Below are 15406 nucleotides of genomic sequence, written 5' to 3' on the forward strand. Positions count from 1 at the left end.
AACAGCCAGTAAAATAAATGACAGCAGCAACTAAACGATGAAGCAGAGATCAGCATATAGATAACAGTAAAAAGACACAAACATATTACATAGAAGAATATGAGCCCCTAACATTACAAAACTCTTGGTATGAAAATTTAAACTTGTCAATGTTCTATTGACATAAGCTTACAAAACTTACTGAGTAACTTAAAAAATAACTCTTTTTGATGGAAAAAACACAATAATTTACTCTCTAGCTCTTGTAACCATATCCGGCACCATTTAAACATGAATACAATATAATCAACTTACGTTAATATATGCCTCTGTCTGTTTATATACAATACAATTCTTCAAGAAGTTGGTGAGAATGTCAATAGCACACTGGCTTGTGAGTGTGTGGTGGGAAGGCTCGTACGCTTCGTCTGGATGTACAATACGGCATCTTGATTGCTCATGACAGTCATCGTGGATATTCTGAAATAAAATGTAACGTTATCATTGTCCATGATGTACTGAGAATCAATATGGTGACAAATGAAACATATATTTACATTTAACTTATAGTTATACAAACCTGAAAATGTTTGACAATATTCAGAAGGTTTCTCCTTAAAATATTGCATGCCTCGTTACGCATTCCTTCCGTGTTTTCCCGGCCATTCTGATATTCCATGGATCGCTTCATACACCAATATACATGAGTTTTAATTGCTGCACCTGTAAATAAAAAAAATAATGTTGTCCTTGTTTTAATATTTTAGCAGTAATGACTATCCTGCAAGATTCTTTGATGATAGCGTTACCTATAGGCTATGTGTTCCGTTTCAAACTATAGTTTACAGTTCACATGCATGTTTTCTGTAACTAACTTAGCCGGGTGAACTCGACGCTCGGTGAACTCGAAGTGTTGCAAATCACCTTTCCGTCATTTTCGTCAACTTGAACATAAACTATTTATCACAATGTAATAAAGTCTAACTGATGATGACTAATACTGACGTTGTACCCTACCTTTATCAGATAATTGTGCATGCACGTCTTCCCATGGTTTTTTTTGAGCACCGCCAGTAATCTTCTTCACTTGCTTACCGATTTCTTTTGTGACTATCAAAGCAAGTGCAGTGAAAAAAGGCAATATTGATCAGTTGATGGTGATAAATTTTTTTCAATTGTTCTGCTGAAGTAAAATTATCAATTACTTTATCATTTACCTTGAAATGTGATACAGTTTCAAATTTACATGTGTCTCCAAAAACCATGCATGTTAGAAAATTTCAGTCGTAGCTCATATGCTCAATAATATGTGTACACAATTCAAATACATTTAATTTTGTATTTGTGCGGGTAAAACAACATGTCGACGATTCAACTGCCATTTACAGAACACACTTTGTGGAGGACTAGCCTAAAACAATATGTGAAAACATGCAAGAATATTAAACCACAATAGGCCTAATACTCACCATGCCACGTGTCATTCGCATTTACTGTTTCTGGTCGTTCTTCTCGGAGGAACTTATTTACAGACGGGTTTCTGTCGTGTGCATGGACTAGGACTGGCACGTCTATAATTAAGTAATTATCACAATTAAAAAGGAAAATTAGAATCTCTTCAAAAAAACTACATAGCATGAATATTTTACAAAGTCCATAGTTCCATATTCCAGTCACACTGCTGTTTTGCTATCGTTATACTATTTGGTATTACAAGCTTACAACTAAAAAATCCTGTACTTATATAATTACCCTTCTCATCTGCCCATTCGTAAATTTCCTCACTCCTGCCATCTCATGCCTCTGTGTACATCTGTCGTCAGTTCTGGTAACAACTTCCTTGAATATACATTTGTGGGTCCTACCGATGAAGGAAAATGTGATACATGAAAGATATACTGTATTAGCATACTTTTTTCCGGAGCAAATGTAAAATACAAATTAAATTGCGCGCGCAAAACCTTTATTAAATCGTAAACGTGGGTATGTTTTGAACAGAGTTTGAAAAAGACACTTCCTCCCTACTGAAATTGTAAACTTATAACTATTAATGTCAAATGAGCAACATCAGATATTTAGGCCTACCAATATGTAAACATGTGATTTATTTAAATCGGTGCGTAGTTATGGCATAGGAACAGGGTAATTCCATGGACAAAATAAAGCGTTATTTTCCATGTTTAAATTTATAGTACAATCACTTTACAGGTGTTATAAAAGAATAAAAACGCACTTACTTATCTCCAAGAAAGACGATGTCGCTCTGTTTTGCATTTTTACGGGTTCCATGGCGAGCATCCGACATGACATCTATAGAACCCAGTCGATCCCCGTCATAAGATGCAATCTCCTACGGAAAACAAAGCCCGCGGATGAGAAATATATCATATCGAAAACTGTACATATTTTATTAAAATTTAATCCTTTCTGTTAGTGTTTCACTCCGTCTTTTGATACGAAATAGTGAAACGGAAAAGGCATTACAAAGTGAAGATGTACGGAAAAGATAGGTACAATAATACATGTATTAACCGCCATTTTGGAAATCTTGAGTCTGCGCAATACTGAGCTACCTTCTGCCAGATTCAGGCAATATTCCTCTGTAGGCAAATCGCATTCACTACACTCTTCGCGTACACCAAAGTCAAACGTTCTAAACGTCAACCGTGATGGGCAACCATTTGCTTATCGCTTTTCACAACGTAAACTTCGAAAACTACAAACCTCAAGAAGGGCGTCTTCTCTACTTTCGTCCGCAGCACACGTTACAATTGGCTCGTATTGACTAACGACTGAGGCAGAAAATAGAATAAAATTGTCATCGCGTTATATAATCCGTTCATTGAGATGATGATGATGATGATAATGATGATGATGATGATAGTCGTCGTCGTCGCAAGTTCATTGTGATCGTTTCTTCTCATGTCGAGCGTGTTGCAACTGGCAAATAATTGGCTTTATGAAGTTTTTGTACCATGTTGCGAAGAAATGTTTATTTAGGCCTGATCTTTGAAGTGAAACTTTTTAATTTTTTGCTGTACTTACATGTTTTTCTGTACCCTTTTTTCAGAGTTCCCATGTTCGCAGCATTGCACATGGTTTCATAGTGTTCTTCGCGCAAACCACAAGTTGTAATTGCGTGAAGCATCCCGTACCAAAGAAAACAGATAAAATCAAAATATTCAGATAATGTCTAAACGTGACACAGATAACAAAAGTCAATGATCAAATAATTTGTTACTCTCTGTTACGGCAAATGTCTCTGCTACAGAAATCAATGCAGTCTTGTGACGCGCCATTACTATAGCAAGGATTGACGATTTGTGTAGTTTGAATACCATGGGTCTCGGCAAATCAAATACCGAATACACTTGCATCTTATTTTAAAGTCTAAAAATATGAGGACCGTCATCATACTTACCTGTAATTGACGAGTAGTTTCCCGTTTGGCAGTGTCGATGATGAATACCACGTAAATCGATGAACTATCCCCTGTGTACTATCGCATTTGAAGTGCAGTCGCCCTGCGTGGCCCATCATCTGTACTCTTTGGCACTGCAGTTTGGCTTGGCAAAATCGATTGTGCTCACCGACACGTGCAACCAGATTGTTCACGGATGACGCGTTGCCAGAAACATCTTCTCATCAGTCTGTGTTCGATCGGTGGCTTGAAATATTGGAGCCTCATCGGGGTACTCGTTTGCTTCTAATCTGTCCGGACCGTTCTTTGTCAGGAACAAGTTTGTTAGCTCAACTAACACGTCGTAATTCGTTGATTTTGCTAATCTACCGCCAAGTAGACAGCGTATGCGATCTATGTTAGCTTGAAGTTCTAATTTCTCAGCCTCCGACGGAGCAACGAAATCAAAGTGACCCCTTTTTGAATTGTCACGAATCCGTCGGAGATTCCGTGCCCGAATAGCCTCAGGGGTATGGGATGGTGGGACACGGCGGCCGGAATCTGACACAGGCATAATGGTGTGCACTTTTGCGACGAATTTTCTGAATTGATGTATCTGGTAGATGTCAGCAATAAAATGACTGATTTGACGATTATAACTTGGAAAGGAAATTCACGAATAGCGCTCAGACTTACGAAACGGTATGGCATAGATGCTAGTGTGAATCTTGTCTGATGTCGACTTGAACGAGACTATGCAAAAGTCTTGTGACACTAGGTGTATAATATCTAAATGCGATGATTGACACCTAGAAAGGGGTGGGCATCAAGCCAGGCTTGGAAACAAGGACCCCAATCCCTCTCGAAGATCACAACATATTTATTGTTTCTAGAATGGACATTAGCGGAAACGCGACAGGTGTTGTCAATCTCTTCCAGAAAACAATGTGCGTCCTCCTCAGCATGACTGATACCAGTCAAGCAGTGTCGACTTCATTCGTTGATACACTTGTTCTCAGTATAACCAATTGATATCCAGACCTGTCACAACATTATCAAATCATTTCCATTTCCCTCCCAGCAAATCATCCGATCATAAACCCACTGCCTATGATGCCAATCCCCCTTCTCTATGTAACTTTACCGACAGTCCAAAGATTTCTGAGCAAAATACTGCTAATCCGCACTACCAATTGTTCCATACTTGACAAAAGCACCCATCATGCATATATATACGTGAATAAAAATAATTCTTTTTGTATTTTTCCACTCTCCAAATGACTGTGGAGAACATTATTTGCAACTCATTCTTTCCGATAAGTCTTTGATATCTGTATGAATCCTGTCTGTCGATTGCGGAATTCGGCTATAGGGTATGCCATACGCTTTTATAATGCACAACCGATACAACTGATCAAACGTGATACCGGTCATTTTTTTATTTGGACATGGCAGGAGTGTAGAACATGCCTGTCAATTAGCTTTGACTGTTTATGCAAAAATCCATAAGTGTATGTTGTTTTGTCTCTACACTTGGACTGCTGTACTTACTTTCAACAAAGTTTCGTGAAACATGTAACAATGCCTAGATTCAATCGCAAAACCGCCGTATCGAGAAAACGGTGTTTTATCTGAAACAGGCCATGTCAAAACGGCAGTTTACTAGTACCATGCAGTACATTCCCTCGAGCCAAATGCACATTTGGGGACGGTGCATATCCCATAAAAAGTTTACACCATGTTTACAGCATTCAGAGAGAAACAAAATCAGCACTCTGATAGCGCGACATGTAATGGGCATCCCATCGTATTTTCTGGCATCGGGTTTTTGGCAACGGACAATCTTGCGGTAAAACTCTCTTCAGAAAGTAACAAATGTGTCGGAAAGAGTGTGTAAAAATGTCACTTCTTTTGATTGAAAATAAACGATTTCATTGAAAACCCATACTATCATCAAAGCATGGAAAGTAAGAATGGCCATCTACGTACAGAGCGAATGCCAAGTTGAAAAGAGCGATTTTTGTATTTTTCTCGAGGTGTAAGGATGTCTCAAAACACAGAGTGCTACTGAAAAGAGTGCTGGTAGCACTTGTAAGAAAATGTCATCTGCGAATGCTGGCATTTTCATTTTGCGACTGCTAGTGCTTTCAGTCTACGACTTGAACTTGCAGTAATTTATTCTTCGATTTATTAGCTAGACGCATTCACAAAACATATGTTCTTGGCGCGAAGCGTCATTCACGTGGTTCATACCATTTTCAGAAAGGAGCAATATTTTAATCGTAGGAGCTTTTGAAATCGAAGGAAAAGGCAACAAGACAGACACAATAATGTGAAAATGCATGAAACTTTCTGGTTGATGCCACCCATCACCAGATTATGGGTCCTTTTTTTACACGGTCATGGACGTTTATTACGTCTATTGTACAGTGTGGTGTGGATCTGTGTCTGAGTATCAACATTGTTGCAAAATTGTCCTCGTGATCGTCAGTGAACCAGTAAAATTTTAATCTGTAATTTATTCACGTAGCGTTGGCTTGGTTACTCCTATCCAGCGTATGATTGACAGCTTCATTGTTACATTTACATAGCAACGTAAGGCTTGTCACGATGAGCGTATTCATTATGCAAAGCACGACTTTTACACCATTGACACCTCTTGTCGATGAAGAACAACATACACATATTTGATATCTTGGGCCACTGCGATTATTTGATGTCGCCGACCCAAGCTTGGCAAGTCTACCAACGAATGTGTTGATGAGCTAGCTTGCACGGGATTAGATTGGGTTCTGTCCGTGTGTCGGTTTTTTTTTGAGCTACTGTAGTGTGCTATAGTGTAAAGTACATTCCACAAGATGTGCAAACCGAAAGTGAGCGATCTTAGAACGATGCCGTTCAGTCGATGTTTAGATTTTTACATGTAAACATCGAAATGCAGAGAGAGAGAGAGAGAGAGAGAGAGAGAGAGAGAGAGAGAGAGAGAGGAGAGAGAGAGAGAGAGAGAGAGAGAGAGAGAGAGAGAGAGGGGGGGGAGAGGGGAGGGAGAGAGAGAGAGTGTTATCGCTCCAAATTGGAAACGCATCCAAACTTATTACGCAAAAGGTCCGGTTCACGCTTCGACATACCTAACAGGATCGACGTACAACTTGACTGTACTTTGCTAGTGCTGGCGTTATATTATACCGTACTTATTCTAACGTTTACTTTATTCGAAACCCAAAAAGAAGTCCAAAATGCACTACCATGGCCGTAGAGTAGCCGTGGCACAACATAAAGTGGCCGTGACGCAACCAAGCTCATTCGAATTGCAAATTTATAACTTGAATAGTACTTTAGACTTTTACTCCTCATGCGTACGATGCTGCACAAAATGAAAAAAATCTTTATTTCAATAAAACATGGCAATGCGCAGAGAGAGAGAGAGAGAGAGAGAGAGAGAGAGAGAGAGAGAGAGAGAGAGAGAGAGAGAGAGAGAGAGAGAGAGAGTTGTCACACCGATTAAAAGTTCTCGCATACTGTTCCCTGAGACTGTACTCTATCATCCGTATTCGACTGAAAAAAACTCAACCTGATCGGCTTACAAAGCATATTTGGCAAGGACATGTATCCACTGCAAGTTTTCAAACGCACTCATTGGCTGTCAACATATTTTAATTGACAAAGTCGACAAACGTCTCACGTCAGAGACTTGGAGTCGTATTTTGCTCGTCGTCCCGTCCGAACATGGCTGTGCATCAGTGCGTACGACAGTGTAAAAAAACTTCCAATGGTTATAATCTTGAAAATCTTTATTTCGATAAACACAACTCGTAATGCTGAGGAGATGGATCACTCTAAAATCTCCATACCCTAGCTAAATGTATGCTTCAAGAAACAAAAATTGCGTGCCTTTCAAAGTGTGAGTTGTCCAACAAATATTAACTATCATGGTACATCTCACAGATTTTTCAAGAAAATTCCCCTCAATATGTTCATCGCAAGTGTTCCAAACACACAACTGTCAAACTTACAACATAGAATGCAAAGCTGATAAACTAAACACCGCATATAATTCTTGATCTCGAGATTATGAAACTGCTACTAGCACTTTCGTTTCGCAGAATGTAATTTGATACACCTGTATATACCTATTTTTTCGTTGTATGCAAGGTAATTTGAGTTCCAATTCATGGGACAGAGAAAATAAACGTGGTGCCGACGTGTCCACGTCCAGGTGTGAAAAAAACCATGCGGGTCTCTTGATACGTCTAGCGTCGTGAGAAAGAGAAAAAATTGTGGCGTTCACCTGTTCAAACAATAATGCTCGAAACAGGCAACAACCCTCTTGTCGCGACGATCGTTCCCGTCATTCACTGCACGGACAGTATGTCGCCAATTTTTGTGCATTTATACCCCCTGAATGTGGTTTCAGTATCACTTGAGTCGTTTCTGTAAACGAACGAACACAGCACATTCACGGTCCGCTTGATTTCCGAGATGTCACGAACATTGAAAATCGGTCGGAACGAAGAGCAAGAAATCGCCATACGTGGTTTGTTTACCCACTTTGGGTGGGATTTTCAAACCGTTGATGCCATCGAACTATGTCGAACGACAAGCGAAGAAGACGGCACAAGACTTGGCATCGACTTCATAGTTCCCGCGAGACGCAGGTAAAGCCGAGTGTCCCTACTGTCTTTGCCAGCCGTGCGTGACAACCTACAAGCAAGGGTGGTTAGGTACTGGTCAGGTACCTACTGTCCGTAATGCCAGTATCAGAAAACGCTTGTACAAGAAATACTGGACGCTCCTGGACAGAAGACAAGCCTGGCGTGATGAGCGTTACTTGGCAAAGAAGGCTGACAGAATGCGCTCGGACGGTTGCGTGATGACCAAGCGAGAAATCATGCCCGCTTGCGTCGTTCACCAGGCCCGTTCCCTGTATCCAAACCTTCCCGAGCAACCTTACAGTGGTCATCATTGGCACTGAGACGAGAACAAAGGTAATCTCTCGTGTGTGTTCCAAAATGAACACACACACAAACAAAACGGCCCTTTTCAGGGCCACTACATATTTCCAAAAGAGAACTACCGTTATCATTTTACCGACTGGTATTATTCCTACCCTCTACGCTCATTAGCGTTTATAATGTCAGTTGATTTGTTGGATAACAGAAATTGATATGTTTGTACCGTATCTTACATGTTAGCATTGCAAACGTTTACCGATTTACACCTGCAGCGCGTCGGTTTTTGATTGACAGCTTGCAGGCCTTTGTTATGGCCGCTTGCCACGCTAGTTGAAGACAAAGAGAAATAACTTCATCGATCAAAATCACCTTTATTTATGCTCGAATCGTAAAATATTTTCGATACATTCAATCACTAGACGTTCATAGTTAGGTACACGTGCACGGACGTCTAAGTTTCTTAGACAGTGACCACTATAGGGCATGGTTTCAGGGAGCGATCGAGCATGACGCTGCAAGACACGCTTTGCATAAACTGAATTCCAACTGGGCAGCTTGCTATTTATACCCCGCCCTGGCCTTTAATAGTAAGCCTGTCACCTTGAAGGTAATGCTGTAGGTGAAACAAGTAAGCTTACTTCAAACGCACGATGGTACAAACATTCCTACCTCCATGGTACAAACAACACCATAAGTGAAACGTACACATAGAAATACACGCGTTCCTACGTTGTGCCCACCCGGCCACGCGATTAAATATGACTGATACTGCTGGATAGTGTTAATTGGGTCGGTAAACAGTCAATAATAGTTTAATTGACTACCTGGGTGATTGGCAGGTCGTGTCCCACGACGCATATGCAAAGCAGGCCAAAAGACAAAAGCCCCCAAAGATATTAACAGCTGCCCAGAGGTCACCATGAATACGTAATGACGCTTCACTATGCTTACAACACTGCTCTTGGCCATGGTCTTTGTTTTGTCGTGCAGTTCTCTGCTAGATAAACATCGACCTGTTCTCAATTTTGTACCGGTACAGTGCAATATCTAGATATTGCACTGCACCGGTGCAATATCTAGATATTGCACCGCACCAGTGCAATATCTAGATATTGCACTGCTCCGGTGCAATATCTAATATCGAAATCAAACGAGTGCAAACTTGACAACAGGTGGCCGTTACCACACAGTGACCGACACAACAGAAACACTACAAAAACACCCAACAACAAATGACAGTAGAAGGGACTTTAATACACCATGATTTAATTGAATGTCTACATTACAACATTACTTTTATCGAAATTCAAAGATATGTTTGCTCCCTCTGGAAGATCGGCCTCAAAATGAACGTAACGGACGCTGCTCTTGTTTTCTTTATGAATTTCGACGTTCGAACATTCTTCCACCTGGCACTTCAATTCTTCGTCACACTCCTCTTTTATCGACTGTTTTCCCGGCCCAAATCTGCCAACTTCGCCATTTTAGTTGGCCTTCCTTGCAAAACTTTGCTCACCTTGAACTGCTGTTCGATGCTTGTTCTCTGTAACACAAATACAAAACTCTGATTAAATGAGACAGTTAAGATTTTTGATTATGCACGTGAACAATACATCGGCAAATGCACGGCATTGAAACCAGAGCAAATATAAACATTTTAGAAATGCCATCGCATGATAGTCCAACTACCGTCATTCATTCGGTACCACTTTTCCGTTTGTACCCAAAAGTTTATCAGTTTATACAAAGTTTATGATACCAAGTTTTCTTTTTGATCAATTATATGAATAAACGTCTCGAGTTATAATTTACTATGTTGTAATTTATTAGTACCTTGTAAGATCTAACAGCAGAACTCCGATGGCCCGTTTTTTCAGCAATTAGTTGTTCGTCCATACCATCGGCAAATAAGCGAGTGGCTGCTGTGGCCCGTAGACTGTGGTTCGTATAGTATCCTTCAATTCCCGCGTTTTCGCAGAGTCTTGCCACAGTTTTCATTAGTGTATTCCTCCCAACTGGCATCGTAGAATACCAACAATCTGCTGTTATTTTCTTGGCCGGCTGCAAATAGTTTACGTCTTGAGGGCGATCTGAAGGACTAAATTGACATAAACGTGTTAATTATCCGAAATCGGTTAGGGATGCAATTAAAAGTTGGACTTGGTGAAGTAATATAGTATACTGATCATGTCAACTTTAACATTAAGGTTGTATGCATCTCGTTATCCATGTTTGTCAGATAATTTCAGCTATTGGCAGAATATGCCCAAGGTTTTTATTCATAAAAATATATAAGTTCACTGGGCTTAGGCTTATTTTGAAGAAAGGCGCCCTCTATCAGCCAATATTTCTCGTTCAACAAATTTTACTCAGAATATTACAAAACCACCGAAAAGTAATAATTTCGAGCGTCGTAGTGGACGACCCAGTAGACCGGACAATCGAATTAATTGTTCACATTATGCGCAGTGGAAGCGCCACAACCAAAATAATCAAGGCACGATATACTTGGAACATCTACCATGGCTCTAGTAAAGTACACTTCAACACTGAAGCAAAACAGGATTCTTACCAAAGTTTGTTGTATGTATCATACAATCGCACAATGCATCTCTCCTTGCAGTCTGTGTTTTCGAACGCAGTTGTAACTTTACGCTTCACTTTCCTTGATGCCAAGCCACCACTGTTTGTTTTTGACACGTCCTCGGTGTATTCCAGATAATATTTCCCAACAATCTCACAGTATTTTTGCAAATTTGGCCAGGGCGTAAATTCCTGTGCTCTTGGCCCCCTCTCAAAGCAAAATTTTTCCGAAAAGGACGACCTGAGCGTCCAATAGAGTTTGTGGTGTAAAATCGCCAATCAATTTCCTGCTCCAAAATTTGTTCTCATCGTCTACACTCAACACCATGGCCTGTCGCTTTTCCGTACCAATTCCTTTAGCGCTCCTTGTTTTCATGATACAATCTAAAGTATCTTTTAGCTGTTTAAAGGTGGGGGTCATTCAGAAACTGGCAGCTTTTACCCATTACTGACAAATGGTTTTGTATACTCATCACTAATTCATACAAACTTTGTCCAGGATAATCATTTCCATCTTTTTTCTTTATTTCAGAAACAAAGCGTGACAATGCAAAATTTAATTCATCTTTCGTCATTTCCTCGAGTTTAGGATGTATTACACTAATATTAATGACGGGTCTAAGGCCAACTTATTTCTCTCGTTTTGCCAGAAATTAAATGTGTTTACGGCCCAACTATTTTTGTTTAGGGTGTTTTTAGGAATCCTTTCAATCGCCATTCTTTCTATCTCTTTGTCACTTTATATCCAAACGGGAGGGGCAAGGTGTGTCAGAATGAACAGGCAACGTGTCTCTTACAAGCAGTGGAACAGGCTTTGACATACCAGGAGGCGCAACGTCGACAGCGAGACTTTCTACTTGTGCCGAGCCTTCTCCCAGTTCACCCAGTAACTCTCCAAAGTCTTGAAACAGCCAGTCGTCTTCTTCAGGGTTATCACTTTCAGTGGGGTTTCGGAAAGTATTTTGTGTAATGAACACTTCTTCATCGCTGTCACTCAGCATGATGCTTGCAGTTCAGCTGCAGTGTCACCAATGACAAAAACGTGCACGTTGGAAAGCCACGTCTACGCTCCGTGTAGAACACGTGGAAATTCCCATGTGTTTATCCTTAGCCAATGAAATAGTACTATACACAGGTGTGCACTCTCAAAATGGCCATTAATTAATTGCTGTAATCTGATTGGTCCGTGCCCACTCGCAGGTGCAAGGTCACGTGTTGTAAGTCGGATAATGCACTCGTGTCGTGCAATCGTTCAGATATTGAACGGCACTCGGGCCTACGGCCCTCGTGCCGTTCAATATCTGAACGATTGCACTCCACTCGTGCATTATCCTATACAGAAACTGCGTAGTCAAGCCCTTCTTAACCGGTCAAACTCTCTCGGCATTTTCCCTCATGGTAGTATATTCTAAAAATTAGTATTCTATGATGCGGCAAATGTTTGATTGCTTTTTCAGAGTGACTCTTCAGCGATAAATCGACATTTCACTACGCAATACACTGTAGGGTCTGTTGTCGTGTCCCACAGCCTTTCGTGTGAGTCAGTGGGCGGGCGATATGTCAAAAAAATTGCGAAATTCACTTTAATTTCCTTAGTTTGCGGTATCTATTTTCCTAATGATAACAAGTCTGACATCATCGTGATAAGACCATGTTTTTGAAAAATGGTTTACAGATGAAAAGAAAGGATCGCTTGTTTGTGGAGGTTATGGCAGACAGTCTAGGGTCTTTTTGCAGAGACTCGACATATGGGTATATATAGTTTTCGAAGATCGATCAAATAAGTTTAAAAGAGATCTCTGCATCTGTTTCTTTGCAATTAGACTCATTTTGTGATATTTCTTCTTCAAAAATGAAAAAAGAATGACAAAGTAGATAACCTAATTTCCATTGTGTTTCTTTTGTGACTCTGGGTCGATCGTTATAGTTGATTTACTATGAGACCGTGATATAGGGACCGTGGCTCTGATAAGCCATAAACGGTCATAGCGGAAGACGTTACCCAGCCGGCCGCGTTTCCACATGCTAATGTGTACAGAGTCAATAAATGTGGGCCATTGACCGAGTATAACGAAACTATGCGACTGAGAAAAGCAATGAGCACGTTTTCGACAGCTTCAGGTTTGGAAATGTTTGTCGGTAGAAGAACGCAATAGAAAAACTTTATCAAGTTGTAACGTACGATGAACGGATCATTATGTCTGTCAGCTGTAAGGCCTGTGTTGGCACCAGATTGTCTCACCAGAAAATTTACCCACCAGATTACAATTTCGATGGAAAACAAAAGGCTATCACACCTCCATAATCCTCTTACAGACTAGAACAAAGGCGATCCCAGGGATCGCGCACAGTGCCTTTAAAATGTAAATTAATGCGGATGAGAGAACAGTTATCGTAAATAGCGTGGAAGTAAACGAGAGAGAAATACATATACATATAGAGTCAAAGGTTTTACGCAAACTTTTACGATCTAGTAACATGTATGAATTTTACTTTCCTTTTAAATGTCGTTCTCCTTTTTAGATTTATAGTGCACACATAAAGCTTTAGCCGGTCAAATAGATCTCATTTTTATGCTTCCCCCTTGATTTTGTCCCACTTTTGACAAATGTGTTAAATGTTATATTATCGTCATTTTAGTTTTGATTAACTTATCGTTTGGTTTTATGTACATTTTAAGTGTAAGCACTTTTATTCTAATCGCTTAGAATTCTTATCACCTTACATTTACACCACAGCTTCATTCCATTGTTGTTGCAAATTTAATTTACTTTTAAATAACACACACACACATTTTTACCAGTATAAACCAGTTTACATTCCCACCACAAATTTGTTTCGTATAGTCAGCAAAGGCTGGCTACACTCGTCATGGTTATAGCAGTTTCTCTCACTGTTTTCCCAATAGAAATTCCCTTCGATATCTACAGGTGGAAACTAATTCATTTCTGTTATTGAGAGAGCCTGTTTCTGGATGGCAGATGAGTAAAAATTTCTCATGTAAGCACAGGTTGCATCTTTTAGTAACGTTTGAATATGCTTTACATTGTTTAATGATTTTCCATTTGACGGTGTATTGTACATTTGAGTCATTTAAAGTCCAAATATACTTGCTCAGTTCTGTGTTGTTTCTGTATTTCTCGTTGCGGAATGTAATCATATGATTTCTGTATCTGGTTTTGAAGTAATTTTATGTGAGGCCAACGTATGGCTCTGGTGTCATATTGTCGTCCCTGGTTACCGTGGCTTTCAAGTTGTACACTGCTCCTTGCGTGAGACATTTCCCCGATAGTGGATAGTGACTTCTCGGCCAGCTGTTGCATTCTTTATTTGAGGTTGAAGTATTCTTGTTGTCTACTTCTTTGGCAAGCACTGATTTGTTGTGTGAATTAATGACGCTTTTCATGTTTGGTATACAACTGTAGCTGAGTTTCATGGTGTTTCTGTTAAATATCTTTCTGAGGTGGTGGCCTTGTGGGAAAAATTTGTCCACTAGTTGCAGAAATTTTCGTCCAATATTGGTGGCTACGTTGGCGCTGAACGGGGTGTTGAACCATATGATGTTCTTGCTCCGTTTGCGTTTCTGTTTAACTTGATCTGGTTTGAAGGTGAGTTGGCACTCAAAGCCACTGGTCTTCTGCGCTTCCTGGTATGGTGGAATGGCTGCATTGAATGACTGGTTGTCGGACGAGATGCTGGACAATCTTCTGTTGATTGCTTCAGGTATGTTTTTGATAATCGATGGTGGGTGATTGCTTTTGAAGTGGACATACAGTGGGGACTCATCCTTTGGTGAGCAAGTTCCGATTTCATTCACGTAAACTAAATGGTACCGAAAGATACGAATGAGTTCGCCTTGGTAGCGATAAGTAAATCACAGCCCCATCATCTTGAATTTGTTCTTGAAAAGCCCATTGTTTGAGGTGCGTTTTACCCAAAGTACATGATTAGGGATCGAGATGTATTGGTACTGGAATTTGTCTCCCCGTTTTTCTCATCATGGAGGAGTGTACAACTTGATAAGTTTGAATTATTTCCCGTTTTATTTCACATCCTTTGTAGGGAGACTTCAATGCAGCAATATCACCCTTTATACTTTTACATGTCAGTGCAGAAGCATACACAAAACTTGAAAAATTTAAAGTTTGAAATCCGTTTAAGGCAATATGGCCTCCCCCTTTGCGATATTCTGGACTAACAACAACGTGAAAACTATTCTTATTCAGCTGGTGAGAATGACATGTAAATAACATGCACAATATTTACTTAGAAAGATGTTAATACTTGTTGCTAACCCAAATCAAGCCCCGTAAGGAAGAATCTTGCCACCTTTTTCCAGACAGTTGATGGAGGGACAGTGCGTAAATCTTTACAGGGTCTACAGTAACTGTAACTCAGTGACTCGCATAGTTTGATTAGGTGGACTCGGAGTAGCCACTAATCGGGACCCTGGACAAGCGCCTTAAATTAAGCTTATCGTGGGTTTCGGTAC

At 40.2% G+C, this 15406-nt stretch overlaps 1 protein-coding gene and 1 long non-coding RNA gene across 2 annotated transcripts in view; one reads left to right on the top strand and one right to left on the bottom strand.

Annotated features, from left to right (window-relative positions):
* The window catches only part of LOC139129530 (uncharacterized), a 263263-nt gene that overhangs the window by 62766 nt on the left and 185091 nt on the right, over positions 1 to 15406 (top strand). The gene's annotated exons all lie outside the window — the stretch shown is intronic.
* LOC139129533 (uncharacterized) lies at positions 1732 to 2827 on the bottom strand. The gene is made up of 3 exons (XR_011551604.1): positions 2704 to 2827; positions 2217 to 2329; positions 1732 to 1840 (listed from the first exon to the last, which is right to left on the bottom strand). It is a non-coding gene; the product is annotated as an uncharacterized lncRNA (long non-coding RNA).

The sequence above is a fragment of the Ptychodera flava genome, chromosome 3 (assembly GCF_041260155.1).
Source record: "Ptychodera flava strain L36383 chromosome 3, AS_Pfla_20210202, whole genome shotgun sequence".
NCBI lineage: Eukaryota > Metazoa > Hemichordata > Enteropneusta > Ptychoderidae > Ptychodera > Ptychodera flava.